Genomic DNA, 15917 nt, shown 5'->3' on the forward strand with positions numbered 1-15917 from the left:
AAACACTTAGGTGTAAGAATGGGAGACTATGTAGAAAAACTAGTGAGAAGTTTGACTACATATTGTTGAAGGTATGTATGTGTGGCATTTAGAGAGAGTTTGTAGCACTTTGAATGAGTCATTAAGGGGTTGACCGAAACTACTATTAGGGAGGGAGGGAGTTTTGAAATTTAAAAACTAGTTGAATGATGGAGGAGAAAATCAAAGAAATAAGTTGGGTTTGAAGTCTATAAATAGAGTCTTTCCCATCATCAATTTTTACACTCAAAAAGCAAGCAAAGTGCTTTCAAGATTTCGAAATATACATCTCCCAAAAGCTCTCATATTTTTGCCCCATAAATACACTAAAGCCGAACCACTATAGCCTTTATAGTGCTCGGGAATTATTTTTCTTCTATAAAGTCTCAAACACTATAGCCATTATAAATCCTACATAGTCGCAACACTAAGCCTATCAAACCACCATATAGCCGAGATTACCCCAAGGTATCAAGCTCTTGGTATTGTTGTTGGAGATAGGCATTGTTGTGAAGATTCAGGATTTTTAACTATTGATCTTTTGGTCCTAGGGTAAAGATATGTCTTTTATGAGGTTTATGATTTTTGGAAGTTTAGTTTTTATTATAGTCTATAATTTTAGTCTTTTATGTTATATATAAGGTTTGGATGATTTTCTCTAGCAAAAACAATATCTCTTTTCTTCTTTTTTTCCCCACTCAAGGAAAGGAAAATTAGATAGTTTTAGTTATGACACACTACAAGAAAACAGGCCTACAGCGACGACAAAAGTCGTCTCTGTAGGATTTTAAAGACGACATGTCGTCGCAGTATGCCCGTATGTGTTGGGACCTACTGCGACAACATTTTGATGTCGTCGCAATAGAGTTTTTTTACTGTGACGACTTGATCGTCGCAGTAGGACACTCGCAAAATTCATTTTTTTAAAAATTTGGCCATATTGTGACGACATGTCGTCTCTGTAGGTGTTTTTCAGAATTTTTTTTTTTTGAATTTTGGATCCTACAGCGACGACATGTTGTCCCTGTAGGTCTTTGATGGACCCAAAATGGGTATGTTTAAAAATTTATAAATCGCAAGCGCACGAATCGTCCATATAGAATAGTGATCGTGTAAGCAAGGATGTCGAACCCAAATGAGTTGTCTAAAATCAAAAAGAGAAACTATTTTAAACCAAAATTATTAAATTCTAACCTAGTTCCAAAGATTGATGAGATTTTTGTATAAGAAAAATAAAATAAAAGATAATAATAAAAAAATTAAAGACAATATATATAACTAAATTAAAAGTAGAAATCAAGACAGTAAAATAAGATTATTAAGGATTAGAATCCACAAAATATAAGTTCAATAATATTTATAAGTACATTGATTCCCAAGTTTTAGTGATAGTTGAGATAAATCAAACTATCATTTTCTAAATAGATTTATAATTTTAAGCACAAATTTCTTCCAAAAAGATAAGATTTTCTTCACTTTTCAAAGTTATAATTTCAAAGCATTTAGTGTAAATCAATTTAATGAAATAACAAATAAATCAATGAACATTATTTATAAGGCAAAACATAATATTTTTGTTCTAAGCATGGATGTGTACAATTTAATGACACATCTTACACAAAGAATATTATGTTTATGCACTAATGAAGAACAAAGTGTAAATATGTGCTAACAATCCAAAATACATGATATTTAAGATGAAAGAAGATATTTGAAGAAGAAAATTCCATAAACTTTGTTGCATAAAATGGGAAATCAACATACAAAATAAACACTATCTAGTTACACATTGTTTCATCATCACCTTAATAATCTTAAAAAGATTAGAAACACATAACTAGAATAGCAAATACAAACTAAAAATTACAAACATAAATAGGAAAATTTGGAGGAGAAACCCCCAAAATTTCCTCTAAAAATACATAGAAAATAACCAAAAAGAAGAAGAAGAAGAAGATAGTGAGGTTTTGAAATGTGTAGAATTTGGTATAGTAACCTCCTCTAAGAATGGACACCCCAAATCCCTTATTTATAGCCAAAAGATGGGAATTAAAATAATCAATTTAAAATAATTGAATTGATTAAATTAATTTAATTAATTATAATATGGCAAATAGGGGTAAATTATAGGGTATAATAATTATGTTTTTGAGTAAAATGTGTAAAAAGTGGGGTAAAAATGTGGTATTTTTAAACAAAATAGACAAGGGGACAAGGTGCTTTTGAGAAGAAATGTTGGTGGCTTGGTAGGTGTGGTAGGCGGCTGGTTGTGTGCACTGGCGTGAGGAGGCTGTTGGGCCTGTTGGGCTGGGCAGGAGGCCCATGGTGCAATTGGAAGAGAGTTGGGCTTTGGATGTTGGCTGGCCCGTTGAGCTTTGCTGAGATGCTGAAGGTGAGCTTTAGCTAGGCAATATTGAAGTACATTTGGCCAAGGGTGCATGCATGTGGAATGAGGCAAGGCAAGGACTTGCTGAAGGAGTAGACTTTGCTGAGGAGAAGGCATGTGACTTTGGTGGGCATTGATGGCCACGACTGGAGACAGCAAGGGAAGATTGAAAATGGGCCTGGGCTGAGGCATTGGCCCATTTGAAAAATGCCAAATTTCTTGTTATTGTTCACAAAAATGCCATTTTTTTTCATCATTTTCATTGCTTTTCAAGAACATAAATTCCCTACAAAATAAATATAAAATAAATCATAATACAATATTTTCAATTATAAAATAAATAAATTTAATTCTTTGAAAATATTAATTATAACTTAATTATATTTTACATTTAAGTTCAATAATACAACATTTTTTTACCACTAACTAAACTACAATAATTTAAATAATTAAACTACAATATATTACAACAAAATAACTATAAAAACACACAAAAATATATAAAATCAAAATAAACCTAATAAATTCAAAATTACTTAAAAACTTAATAAATCAATTAAAAACTCAAGAATTAAGCAACAATTAGCACATAAAAAGTGGTAAAATAACTCTATTTTGTAGAGTTATCAGTCTTTTTCGAAATTAAATTTTTTTTAAAAAAAATAGTAAATTTTTTTAAAAAAATTCTAAAAAAATCACAATTCTAACCAACTCATATCATTAAAACATATACTTAATAACTTAATATTTTCAACACTCATAAATAATTAGAAAAAAAAACATAAATTACTTTCTAACATAAAATAAAGTTCACCATATATACCAAAACATATATAATTCCAAATAAACTTTTAATACTAACATTCAAACATATAGTATATGCTAACAAAACAAAAACATATAGTATATAGTATATACTAACACATATATAAGTCCACACATATTTGAAAACAAAACAAAAACAAACCAATTTAATCAATATATACTCAATATCAATCATATAACACACTTTAACCTAAATTTAAACTTAATTATCTAAAATTAAAAGTTTATCTAAAATACATATACATATATATATACATATATTCATATAGTTTTACACTAAAAAATAAACTAATCATATTCATATAATATATTAATCAAATCATATTTACATATACATTTCAAAAAACTATAATAACATTAAATATACGAAAGCTAAAATTAAAACCAACCTCCAAGAGTTGTCCAAGTCCATAATAATCAAGCCTCCAAGCCAAAACCAATCTATAAAACTAATATTTAAGAAGAAACAAAAAACAGATTTAAAATTCATCAATAATCTCTAATAAACCTAACATTTTCATAGAATAACATTAAAAATTACTAAACCCAAAGTTAAAATTATGCATATCTTTGAAAACTCATAAAACACAAACATCATCCCTAAAATCCTCATAAACACCATCAACAATGGGGAAAACTCATCAAAATAGAAAGAAACCAAAAAATTCTAACATTTAATGAGAAAAACCTTACCTAAACTGAGTTGAGGCATGCTGGAGGTGGAGAGAAATTGAAATCTTATATGAAACATTTAATGAGAAAATAAGAAAGGGGAATAGAAAGGATCAGGTTTTTCTAGTATATACCCAAAACCTACAGCGACGACATGTCGTCGCTGTAGGGCATACATATATCATCTCAGTAGATGAAATGTGCAGTTTTCATTAATGAAAATAACTTATAGCGATGACATGTCGACGCTATAGAGAGTTTCCAAAATTCAAGTATCAGTGCTAAATTTTTGGGGGTAAATTTTCCCACCATTTTTTTCAAACCTCTACAGCGACGACCTATAGGTTATTTGAGAAAAAAAATAAAACATTAATAATAAATAATTTGGACGTTGTATATTCCCTAAAAAAATTTATAGACCTATAGCGACGACATGTCGTAACTATAGGTTATTTGAGAAAAATAAAAAAATTAATAATAAATAATAAATATATTGGGCGCTATATATCCCCTCCAAAAAATTTACAGATCTATAGCGACGGCATCTATTGTGACGACATGTCCTCCCTGTAGGTTTTTAATAAAAATTTTAAAAAATAAAAAGTAAAAAATCAAATTTTCGTGGTTTTATGTGTTCTATTGCGACAACATCATTGTCGTCGCAATAGAAGTCATCGCTATAGGGTGAATTTCTTGTAGTGATATTTAAGTGATTTGTATTGTAATGTCCCAAATTCCCTAATGTGGCGTAGTGCCTGATTAGGGGGCCAGGAGGGCCATAATTGATTTTATATGTGATTATGTGAGTTATATTATTATATGATGATAATTGCACGCATGTAGGTCCACTTCTTATAAAAAGAGTATTTTCGTAATTTTGGCCCGTTGATGTCATATTTGTATATTTATGTGCATGTATGTGATATATGGGTGAGACCACATTGTTATGTGGATATGTTTGAGCTATTCAGCATGAGACGATCCTAGGAAGCAAGTTAGCGGTTTGGTCATAACAGGGATAATTACCGGGCTCGGGGTAAGCCTAGGGGTAATTTGATGCTTAGTACATTACCGGGAATGAGCTGGTAATGGGATGTGATTTGATAAATATTTGAGGATATTGAGAATGAAGGGAATTGGAGGACGTTAGTTATGATTAACGTGATAGGTGGGAAATGACAATTTTACCCTTGCTCAGCTTTGAAGGTTTTAAATGGCCTTAGGGGCAATTTGGTCTTTTAGACCATTGGATATATTCAGCCAAGAAAGGTTGCATATTACTCAGGAAGCAAAAACAGAGTTTTTCTTTCTCTCTCACTCTCGGTCACTTCTCTCTCTTTCTCTCGGTTGATTGTTGAAGCTAGGCTAGGGAATTGAAACTTGAGGATTAAGGCTTGAGAGTTTAGGATCGTGTTCAGCAACTGAAAATGGTTTAATTCATATTTGAGGTATGGTTTTCAGTTGGAAATTTCAAGGTTTTGCTCTGTTTTTATGTGGCTTGGAGGCTTGAGAGTTTGATTGTGTAATTGGGTATTTGATGGTGTTTTAGGTGTTAAGAAGCTTAGGGTCTGATTGGTTGGTGATTTGAAAACTGTATTTTTAAAAAGTATAATTCAGAAATGAAAATCTGAATTTAATGTTTGAAAATGTATTTCTAAAAGTATGATTGGTTCATTGTCAGTAAATTGTTTTTTAGTTTTGAAAAATTAAATCTGTTATTGGTATAAAATATGAAAATATAACAAAATTCAGAATATGTGATTAGTAGAACTTAATTATAAAACTATTTTAATTCAATATTTAGTTAAATAAAATTTAAATTTAGAATATTAATTAATAAATTCATAATAAATTATGTACTATTAAAATATTTTATGTACATTATATATGTATATATTTTTCATTTTTGAGGCCAACTGTGCATTTTATTAAATACATTTTTTCATTCTTACAAAATTCACAACAAGACCCAAACTAATATTTGAAATTGGGGAAAATGCGGAAAAGTCGTTTTCAATTTTGTAGTATAAAATTGGGATATGAATTTGGATTTGCTTTTTCAAAATAAAGAACCAATCAAGTATTATGATGGGACCCACCTTATTTTTGTTTTTGAAATTATAAAATCTGATTTAGATTTCCTACCAATCAAGACTTTAGGTTTTATAACTAGATTGGTGATATTGTGATTTTGATGTTTGGTTTTAACATTGGGATTGTTCGGATGAAGATTTGGCTGAGTTAGAATTGAAGAAAATGCAGGGGAGCTGGGTTCGCGGGGTCAAATCGCGACCGAGTTCATGCAAGTCGCGACTTGAATGAACCCCAGGGCCTCCCCTGGGCTCTGTCTGGCAGGTACGCCGCGACCCTCAGGGGCAAGTCGCAGCCCGCCCCCTGGCACCTAGACAGGGGGCTCTCTGTCTTGGGGGCGCGTTGCGGCCCTTGGGGGGGCAGGTTGCAGCCCGCCTATCCTTTTTGTGCCAGACTTGGTTTTAGGCAGTTTTGAGCGCGGGTTTTTGAATCTCAAGGCTCGGGATCAAATATACTAATTGTTTTAGTAGGATTCAAGGTCTCGAAAGCTGGGTTTTAGTCCATGAACCTTTTATTACTCAATTTATTGATGGGATTTCATATTTGGTTATAATTAGGTGACCACTAAGGGACCTAAGGACATGATCGTTCTCAAGGATCGTTCTTTATTGATTTTACGCTCAAACCTGAGGTAAGAAAACTGCACCCAGTATGTGACATACATGATTATTGATTAGGCATGTTGAGTGCTCTATATATGGACATTGGTTGCATTGTAAATGCCTGGCAGCATTGCTTACTTGTGAATGGCGCTGACTTATTAGTCAGAAACGACAATGGTGTTTAGTACTGGTCGTGAAGCTTTGACTTATCAGTCATGATCGGCAATAGTACTGAGCGCTGGTCGTATAGAATTGACTTATGAGTCAAGATCGGCATTAGCGTTTTTACGCAGGTCGAAATGATTAGATCTAATAAATATGAACATTAAATGCTTGACCGACCTATTGGTCGAAGTAAACTAAAGCGCTTGGCTACTCAGAGCCAGGGCCAAAAAGGTTTAGGTGACTTGATAGTCACATGGCTTAGGGCGCATGACCCCAGAGAGACTCATTAGTCATCTATTCAGGGCGCAGGACCCCAGGATTGACTTGCTAGTCATCATCTGATTAGGGCTGAAGCCCTAAAATGATTTCATGATCATTTATTTATATTGTATACATGCACTAATAAATTTTCTTGCTGAGCCTTGGCTCACGGGTGCTATGTGGTGCAAGTAAAGGGAAAGAAAAACTTACTCAACCATGAGTGAAGAGCTTAGGTGGCGACGCGTACATATGCGGCCGCTTGACCACTACGACCAAGGTGTTTCTCAGGGGAACTAGGGTTTAACCCTATTTTTGCCGCTTAGGTCGGCGGATTGTGACTTTTGAACTATAATGACCACTTTGGATTGTAAAAAACTTTGTAAACACTTATATGGGATCCCATGTACAGTTTAATATTTTAAATAAAATATATCAATTCCTTTTGACCGAGATTTTCACCCTGGCCCATTAATAACACTTAGATGGACGTTTATGACCTAATGACTCATTTAGCGAGTTAAGCACTATTTAAAGTACACAGTGTGACGGTCTTGGCTAACCAGGGCGTTACATGTATGATCCTAACATTTCAGGTACAAGGAGATAAGTGTGGCTAGACCTAAGGTGTTCATAATTTGTATGACGGACCTAAGTGATGTCCAGGGTTTGATTGCCAACCCTTATAAGCAGTTATATTTTCTTTTGCCTGTTTTGTTATTATGATCTATGTATGACCAATAGAATATGTTTATGACCAAGAGTTTTATTATGACCTAGAATATATTATGATCTTATATGATTAGTAGAAGTATGTTTTGTTATGATCTTATAATATGTTTTGTTTTGATTATATGTTTGTATGATTGCTGTATGTATTTTCCTTACTAGGCTTAGAAGCTCACTCCTTATGATGTTATTGTGCATATAATTGATGTTAGAATGGTCGGTGGCGAGTGAGACCTAAGAGCTTAGTGATGTATTCGTGGAGACCATATAGTCGAGGAATGATCAACGGACCTATGATTTTAGTTTCAAAGCATTTTTTTTAAGTATCTTTATTTTTAATATTCGAATGTTGCTCTTTAATTTTATTACAAACCTTATTTTATTTTTGTAAAGACATGGGATCCCTTTGCTTATTATGATTTTATTAAATAAAAGAGAAATGTTTATGTTTATGATCCAATGTTGTGTTCTCGGTAGTATTATGAGAAATTAGGGCGTTACAAACACATCTCTAAGGAATTCAAGAAACAATTCCAAGTTGCGAAAAGCATCAAATCTGAGGCTTCCTCCTTGACAAATATAAGGCAACAACTAGGGGAATCGTTGAAAATTTACTTGGCAAGATTTAACATAGAGGTAGCCCAAGCTCGCAACGTTGATGACAACAGTTACCTCATGATGGTACAAGCTGGTGTATTGCCAGGAAGTACCCTCTAGGGCGATATGCAAAGGAAGCATGTGAGGACGATAACCGAGTTTAATACTCAAGGTCAAAGGTTCGTCAATGTAGAAGAGGTGAGGTCAACACTTAAGCTGAATCCTTCCCCCTCAATAACTACAATGACCAACATTAACTCAACTACGAACTTGGCCACGACAACCATGATTCAGCCCTCAGGAGACAATTCTTCCAAAAGAAAGAAGAATAAGGGAAATAACCCCGAGACAGATAAGGGTAAAAAGAAGAAGGGAGATAAACATTTCTCCGTATACACCGTGTATACCAAACTCACAGACACTCGTGAGTACATATTTATCACAAACGAAAATTAGGTCCCATTTAAACGATCTAAATGAATGCAACATCAGCGAAGCAAGAGAGATTCGAATAAGTTCTGCAGATTCCACAGAGACATATGTCATACAACTGAGGAATGTAGGCAATTGAAGGATGAGATTGAGGGGTTACCTTAACCAGAATCAGGCCTAGGTTTCGTCTAATAAAAGGGCATTTCCGACTCAACCTGCCCAACAAGCCGTGACGCCATCTGGAAGGGAGGATAATCGGCCTCCCCCAATTGACGGAGAAGACGTAATTACCATCATTGGGGGACCTCACATTCTAGGGGCAAGTAGAGTTGCTCAAAAGAGGTACGTCTAAGAGCTAAAAACGGGAAATGGATCCCCCTACGTTCCTGAGCCGCTGGCTCCAAAATAACAAAGGATCGAGACCCAACAAGGCACTTTTACTGAAGAGGACACTTCCCATGTCCAATTTCCTCACAATGACCCCTTGGTAATAATGTTCCAACTTGCAAATAGGAGGGTTCACCGAGTCCTCATTGATAGCGGAAGCTCGGTCAACATTCTTTATAAGGCAACACTGAAAACAATGGGAATGTATGTTTGAGATTTAAAATCCTGTGATGACCCTGTGCGAATTTTTGGGGGAGGGAATCTCCAGTACATGATCCATCGAGCTCCTAATCACCTTAAGAGACTATCCAATCTCAATAACTAAGATGTTGGAGTTTATAGTAGTAGACAACCCATCAGCCTACAATGTCCTCGGAAGATCAACCCTGATTGGGCTGGGGGAAGTCACATCTATTAGGCATCTAGTTGTAAAGTTCCCAACACCCAGCGGTATCGGGACTTTGAAATGGGATCAATTAGCAGCTCGATAATGCTACAGTATCTCCATGAGAGGAAAAGACCAGACCAGTGCACAGGCACTGGTAATCATAGAGGAAATTGAAGAAAGAATCTATCAGGTCGAAGAAGAAATCGACCCCATAATAGAATAAGACAGGGCCGATCTCGGTCCCATTGAAGAGCTCGAATACATTCAACTCGATGATAAGGACACCACCAAATTGGTGAAGATTGGGAAGAACCTTACAAAGTAAGCGAAATAGCAATTAATTTGCTTCTCGAAAGAAAATCAGGATGTATTTGTGTGGTCGCATTCTGATATGGTTGGGATAAATCCCAACGTTATAATCCATGCACTAAACATCGACAAAAGCTTCCCTCCGAAATAGCAAAAGAGAAGACTTCTCGACGAAGAGAGGAAGAAAGCCTTGAAAAAGGAGGTCGACAGATTGAAAGCGAATTGGTTTATCCGAGATGATTTTTACCTGGAGTGGATATCCAACACTGTATTGGTCCCAAAGCCAAACTGCAAGTGGTGAACTTGCATAGATTATTCAAACCTTAACAAAGCATGTCCGAAAGATTGTTTCCCATTGCCTCGAATCGATCAGCTCGTGGATGCAACCTCGGGACACAACATTATGTCATTCATGGATACGTATTCTAGATACAACCAGATAGCCTGCATGCAACCGACCTAGAGCATACAAGCTTCATGACAGATAAAGGGCTGTACTATTACAATGTGTTGTCGTTTAGGCTCAAAAATGCTGGGGCTACGTATCAGAGACTGGTAAATAAGATGTTTTCTAATTAGATCGAAAATAACATGGAAGTGTATGTGGAAGACATGCTGGTCAAGTCCCAACACAGCAATAACCATGTTGATGACCTCGCAGAATGCTTTTCTATACTTTGAAAGTATAACATGAGACTCAACCCACAAAAGTGTTCATTCGAAGTATCTTCGGAAAAATTTCTCAGATTTATAGTAAATGCTCAAGGCATCGAGGCAAACCCAGATAAGATAAAAGCCTTAATTGATATGCCTTCACCCCGAAAGCATAAAGATGTTCAGATTCTAACTGGACGTATGGTAGTTTAAGTGGGTTCATTTCAAAATCTACAGACAAGTGTCGCCATTCTTTAATCTTTTGAGATGGGGAAAGAAATTTGAGTGGTCAAACGAGTGTGACCTCAACTTCCAGGCTCTCAAAAAGCACCTTGCTGAGGCACCAATCTTATCCAAGCCAGTCACGGGGAAACATTGTACTTATACCTCGCTACAACTGAGCATGAAATCAGTGTAGTACTTGTTCGGGAGGATAAAAAGGTACAAAGACCGGTTTACTACGTCAGCAAAAGACTGCTAGGAGCTGAATTGAGATATCCACTGATGGAAAAACTAGCATTATGTCTGGTTCATGCATCTCGAAAGCTTCAACCCTACTTTCAAGCGCATTCTATTCATGTGTTGGCCGATCAGTCGCTAAGACAAATATTAGCTAAACCTGATGCATCCGGAAGACTATTAAAGTGGCGGTTGAACTTGGACAATTCGAGATCACTTACCACCCAAGAACGATGATAAAAGGGCAGGCCTTGGATGACTTTATAGTTGAATGTACATGAATCACCAAAGAAAAAGTCATAACCCCAGCCCACGAACTTTGGAGGCTTTATGTCGATAGGTCTTCCAACGAGACCAGATTAGGGGCAGGCATTATCCTAATAACCCCATCAGGAAACAACTTTGACTCAGCCTTAAGGTTTGGATTCGAGGCAACAAATAACGAGGTTGAATGTGAGGCACTATTAGCAGGACTCTGAATAGCTTCCGAGCTAAAAGTTAAGGCCTTACATTGTTATAGTGATTCTCAGTTGGTAGTCAACCAAGTGTTAGGAGAATACTAGGCTCGGAAGATTAAGATGGCAGCATACCTGGAAAAAGCCAAAAAGGCATTCAAACGATTCGAGTTCTATGTGATCAAGTAGGTTCAACGAGAACAGAGCTCGAATGCAGACGCTCTAGCTTGACTTGCCACAACCAGGGAGGTTGACACACTCAGCATGGTACATGTAACGCCCTACTACCCAGGGACCATTACGCTGTGCATTTTAAATAGTGCTAAACTCACTAACCGAGTCATTTGGCCATAATCGTGTGACTAAGTGATAACTCTATGGTATAGAGTTATTTTTATTAACTTTAAACTTGATTTTTCATGAAAAGAGTAATGAATGTGATGTTGTTTGTAAGTTTGATTAGTCTTTATCTTTCTTTTCTAGTTAGTGTACTAATTTAGGAGTCTTTTAAGTTGTTAGTGTTAAATGTAATTAATTAATTAATTCTGTTTGTTTTGTTGTTTAGGAAAGGAATTTTTGAATTGCCAAGGGAAAGAAAGGAATTCGAGGCCAAAGTGAACACTAAAGCTGGAAATGCTTCTGATTTGTTGGAGAACAAAATGCTATAGCATTTCTGGGTACTGGGAAATGACGTGGACAAAATACCAGCAGGAATTTCTTCATCTAATTCAGCGCCTATGTGGCAGTCACTTAAAATTATGTCAGCTGGCTGATGTGGATTGGACTAGTGGGCCAAAGAGAAGAAAGTGGGCTTTCTAATTAGGGTAAATGAAATTGTACCCTGGAGATATAGAAGAAAAGGAAGTACCAGCCACCAACATCATTCAATAGAACACATGTGTGCTGCTGCCATGAGAGGAGAACATAGTTGTAGAAAAGGATAGTACTGAAAAACCAAGTATTCAAAAGAGGAAACCATCGAGAAAAGAAGGAGGAGGCCGAAGCTTCATTTAGTCCACCTTCTATTCGTCTTCTTCTATTTTCTTCCCTTCTTTTTAAACTTGGATTTTGATAATTTTGTAAAGACAAAGTAGTTTCCATGGGAGAACAGATTTTATTTTATATTTTATTTTCTGTTTTGAACATGAGCTAAGCTCCTTTGAGACTTGGATGGCTATGAACCCTTATGCTTGTGATTAATTAATGTGAATGCATGAGTTTAGCAATTTTGCCTTTGTTCATTCAAGTGAGCTTACTGTTATTTAATTGTTATTAATTGGCCATGAGTAACAATTTGCTAAGCTAGATTTGGTTCTGGAAAGGCTAAATCTAGTGGATATAACTTGGATAATGCAAGAGAATTTCCATGTTTAGGTTGTTCTTAGTAAGTAAGATATGAATATTTTACTACCTTGCATAACTTGAGAATTGGTGTTTAATTGATGTTCTGCAACCTGATTAAATATAGGAATATATTAAATTAAGTAGTAGAACATAATCAGTGAGTTCTGGAAAAATCTCACGAGCAATTCTAGAATTCTGTTAACTCTGTGCAGCTTTGCTGAACGAAATGCTGTAACAACTGGGCAGATTAGACATAGGGGGGATTTAGCTATTCAAGTCTATCATTCCATAGATACTTTTTCTTGCAATTATTTTTCCAGTAATTGTAGCCACATTTTAAGCATGTTTTATTTACAGTCATTTAAATTTAGATTCATTACTCAATCATTCCCATATTTTCCATTTATTTTAAGTTGTTAATTAGTTGGTTTTACATTTACTTTAATTTGCAATCCCTGTGGAGACGATCTTCCTTATCATTATATTACTTGTGTGACTGCGTATACTTGCGTATATTAATTTTCACTAAGTATGATTAACAGTTTAGGGTTAAAAATTTTGGTCAAAGATACAACATTTTACTAAAATGTTTACTGTATACATTGGGATCCCAAAATATATTTTAAATGTTAATTACTATAAAAAATTTACAACCAGTTCTTCTTCAAAATAGGGTTTAATCCTAGTTCTTCTTTAAACCCTCGGCCATGGTGGTCGTGCAACTGCATATGTACACATCGTCACCTAAGCTCTCGAACTCAAGGATGGTCCAACTTTCTTTTTCCTTTACCTGCACCACATAGCACCCGTGAGCCGAGGCTCAGCAAGAAAACTTAAACATGCTCATAAACAGGTAATAACATGTTACTAAATCACAATAAGCATGCTTAGCAGTAATAATCTTATTCATGCAGGCAAACAAGTCCAAATAAATGATTATGGGGTCCTGCGTTTGGATAGATGACTAATGAGTCTATCTCTGGGGACCTGCTTCTTGAATAGAGGACTATTGAGTCAATCTCTGGGGATATGCTCCCTAAATAGATGACTAATGAGTCAATCTCTGGGTAGGTGACAAATGAGTCACTCTCTGGATAGGCGACTAATGAGTCACACTCTGGGGCTCTGCACCCTAAGCCACGTGATGTTTCAGTCACCTGAGCCTTTTGGCCCTAACTCTAAGTAACTAGCCTTTAGACTAGACCAGCGGTTTTAGTTTTCTTCGACCTTGGGGTCGGTCAAGCATTTGATGCTCATGTTGATTAGATCTAATCATTTTGGTTTACGTTAAACACGCTAAAACTGCTCTTGACTCATAAGCCAATACCATACGATCAGTGCTAACACCATTGCCGTTTCTGACTAATGAGTCAGTGCCACTCACAAGTAAGCAATGCAACCATGCATATTTCATATGTCAAATATCCAAATATAGGGCGTTCAGCATGCTTACTCAACAATCACTAGCATAATTATGATCATGCACATTTACAGAGACTCAAGCTCTGATCAATTCCATATTCAATATTCATGTCATGCCCTAATCACATGTATCGCATGCATCACATACTGGGTGTAGTTTTCTTACCTTTGTTCCAAGCACAGGTTACCAATAAATGACCCTTAAGCATGTTCCTGTTTCCAAGCCCTTAACGATAACCTAGTCACAACCACAATATAAAACTTCTTCAAAATGAGTAAATAAATACTTCTAGACCCAAACCTAGCCTCTGGGACGTCGAATCCTACTCAACTGGGTAGTAGGATCGATCTCAAGCCTTAGAATTAAGTTCCCACGGCTAAAAACCAAATATGGGAAAAAATGCACAAGCCAGTCGCGACTTGGCCCTGAGAGTCGCAACTTTCCCCCAAGTCAGAGAGCATTTGCCTGGGCTTCAGGATGCAGGCCGCGACTTGGCCCCTCTTGGGTCGCGGCATGCCCCCCAGGCAGAGCTTCCTTGGCTCCTGGTTCATCCTGGTCGTGACTTGCTAGAACAAGGTCACAAATTGACCACGAAACCAGCCATTTTCTACGATTTTTCCCATTGAAAATCCTTCAAAAACCTATCCAAACATATCCAAATCCCAAAATCAAAGTTCTCAAACATCCTAATCTCCCAAAACCATGAGAACCCAAGTCTCAATCCATCAAAAAACTCATCAAAACGTAAAATCCAATCAAATCTTAAAAACTTTAAAAACTTAGAACATAAAACTTGGATTACCTCTAATTGAGTCGTTTCCCAACTAAATCCTCTGGCTAATAAGCTTATAGTCTTCCTTAGAATCGCTATGCCTCGATCCTTGCTTGAATCCGAGTCCTAAAACTCGAGTTTCCTTCGAAAATGCGAACGGGTGTCGAAAAGGGAACGGGAGGGAGAGAGAACGTTCTGAATGTTCTTTTATAATTCTGACATGTTACTTCAAGCTTAAGTAACCTCAAGAAAATCCTAATGCTCAGGTCCCAAAAATGTCCCCGGGGTAAAATAGTCAAAATTCCCAGAATTTCCCCCTGATCTCACTAACTCCCAATTATTATCAAATATTTATCCCATTACCCAATATCTCGGTAATGTGCTAAATACCCCTTGACTCACTCCGAGTAAAGTATGGATCTCATTGTGACTTTCCCATTGGCTTGCATCCTAGGATGGTCTCGTGTTGAGTAACCCAATCATAACCAAATAATAATGAAGTACCACACACATACCACATATGGCCATTCCCAAAACGAGCCAAATTATGAAAATGGACAAATTAAACAGAAATTGGTCCACATGCATATTTAATACACCTAAACATGCATATCAAATCATATTATGATATAACTCACATAATCACATAATGATACACATAAATATCATATAATCATATAATTCCATAATTCGTCATCCTGGCCCCCTAATCAAGGCCCTGAGCCTTAATAAGATATTTGGGTCGTTACAGTACCAGTGGAGTTCTTACTAGAACCAAGCATAACCGAGCTCGACGAGGTCGAAGTTGACATGGTAGATTCGCAACCTACTTGGATGACACCTATAATCGACTACCTCAAAACTAGGAGCATACCTATGGAATGGAGCGAGGCCCGAAAACTGATGTACAAAGTACCAAGGTACACTATCTTGGAAGAACGATTGTAAAGA

This window comes from Humulus lupulus, chromosome 1, assembly GCF_963169125.1.
Source record: "Humulus lupulus chromosome 1, drHumLupu1.1, whole genome shotgun sequence".
NCBI classification, from domain to species: domain Eukaryota; kingdom Viridiplantae; phylum Streptophyta; class Magnoliopsida; order Rosales; family Cannabaceae; genus Humulus; species Humulus lupulus.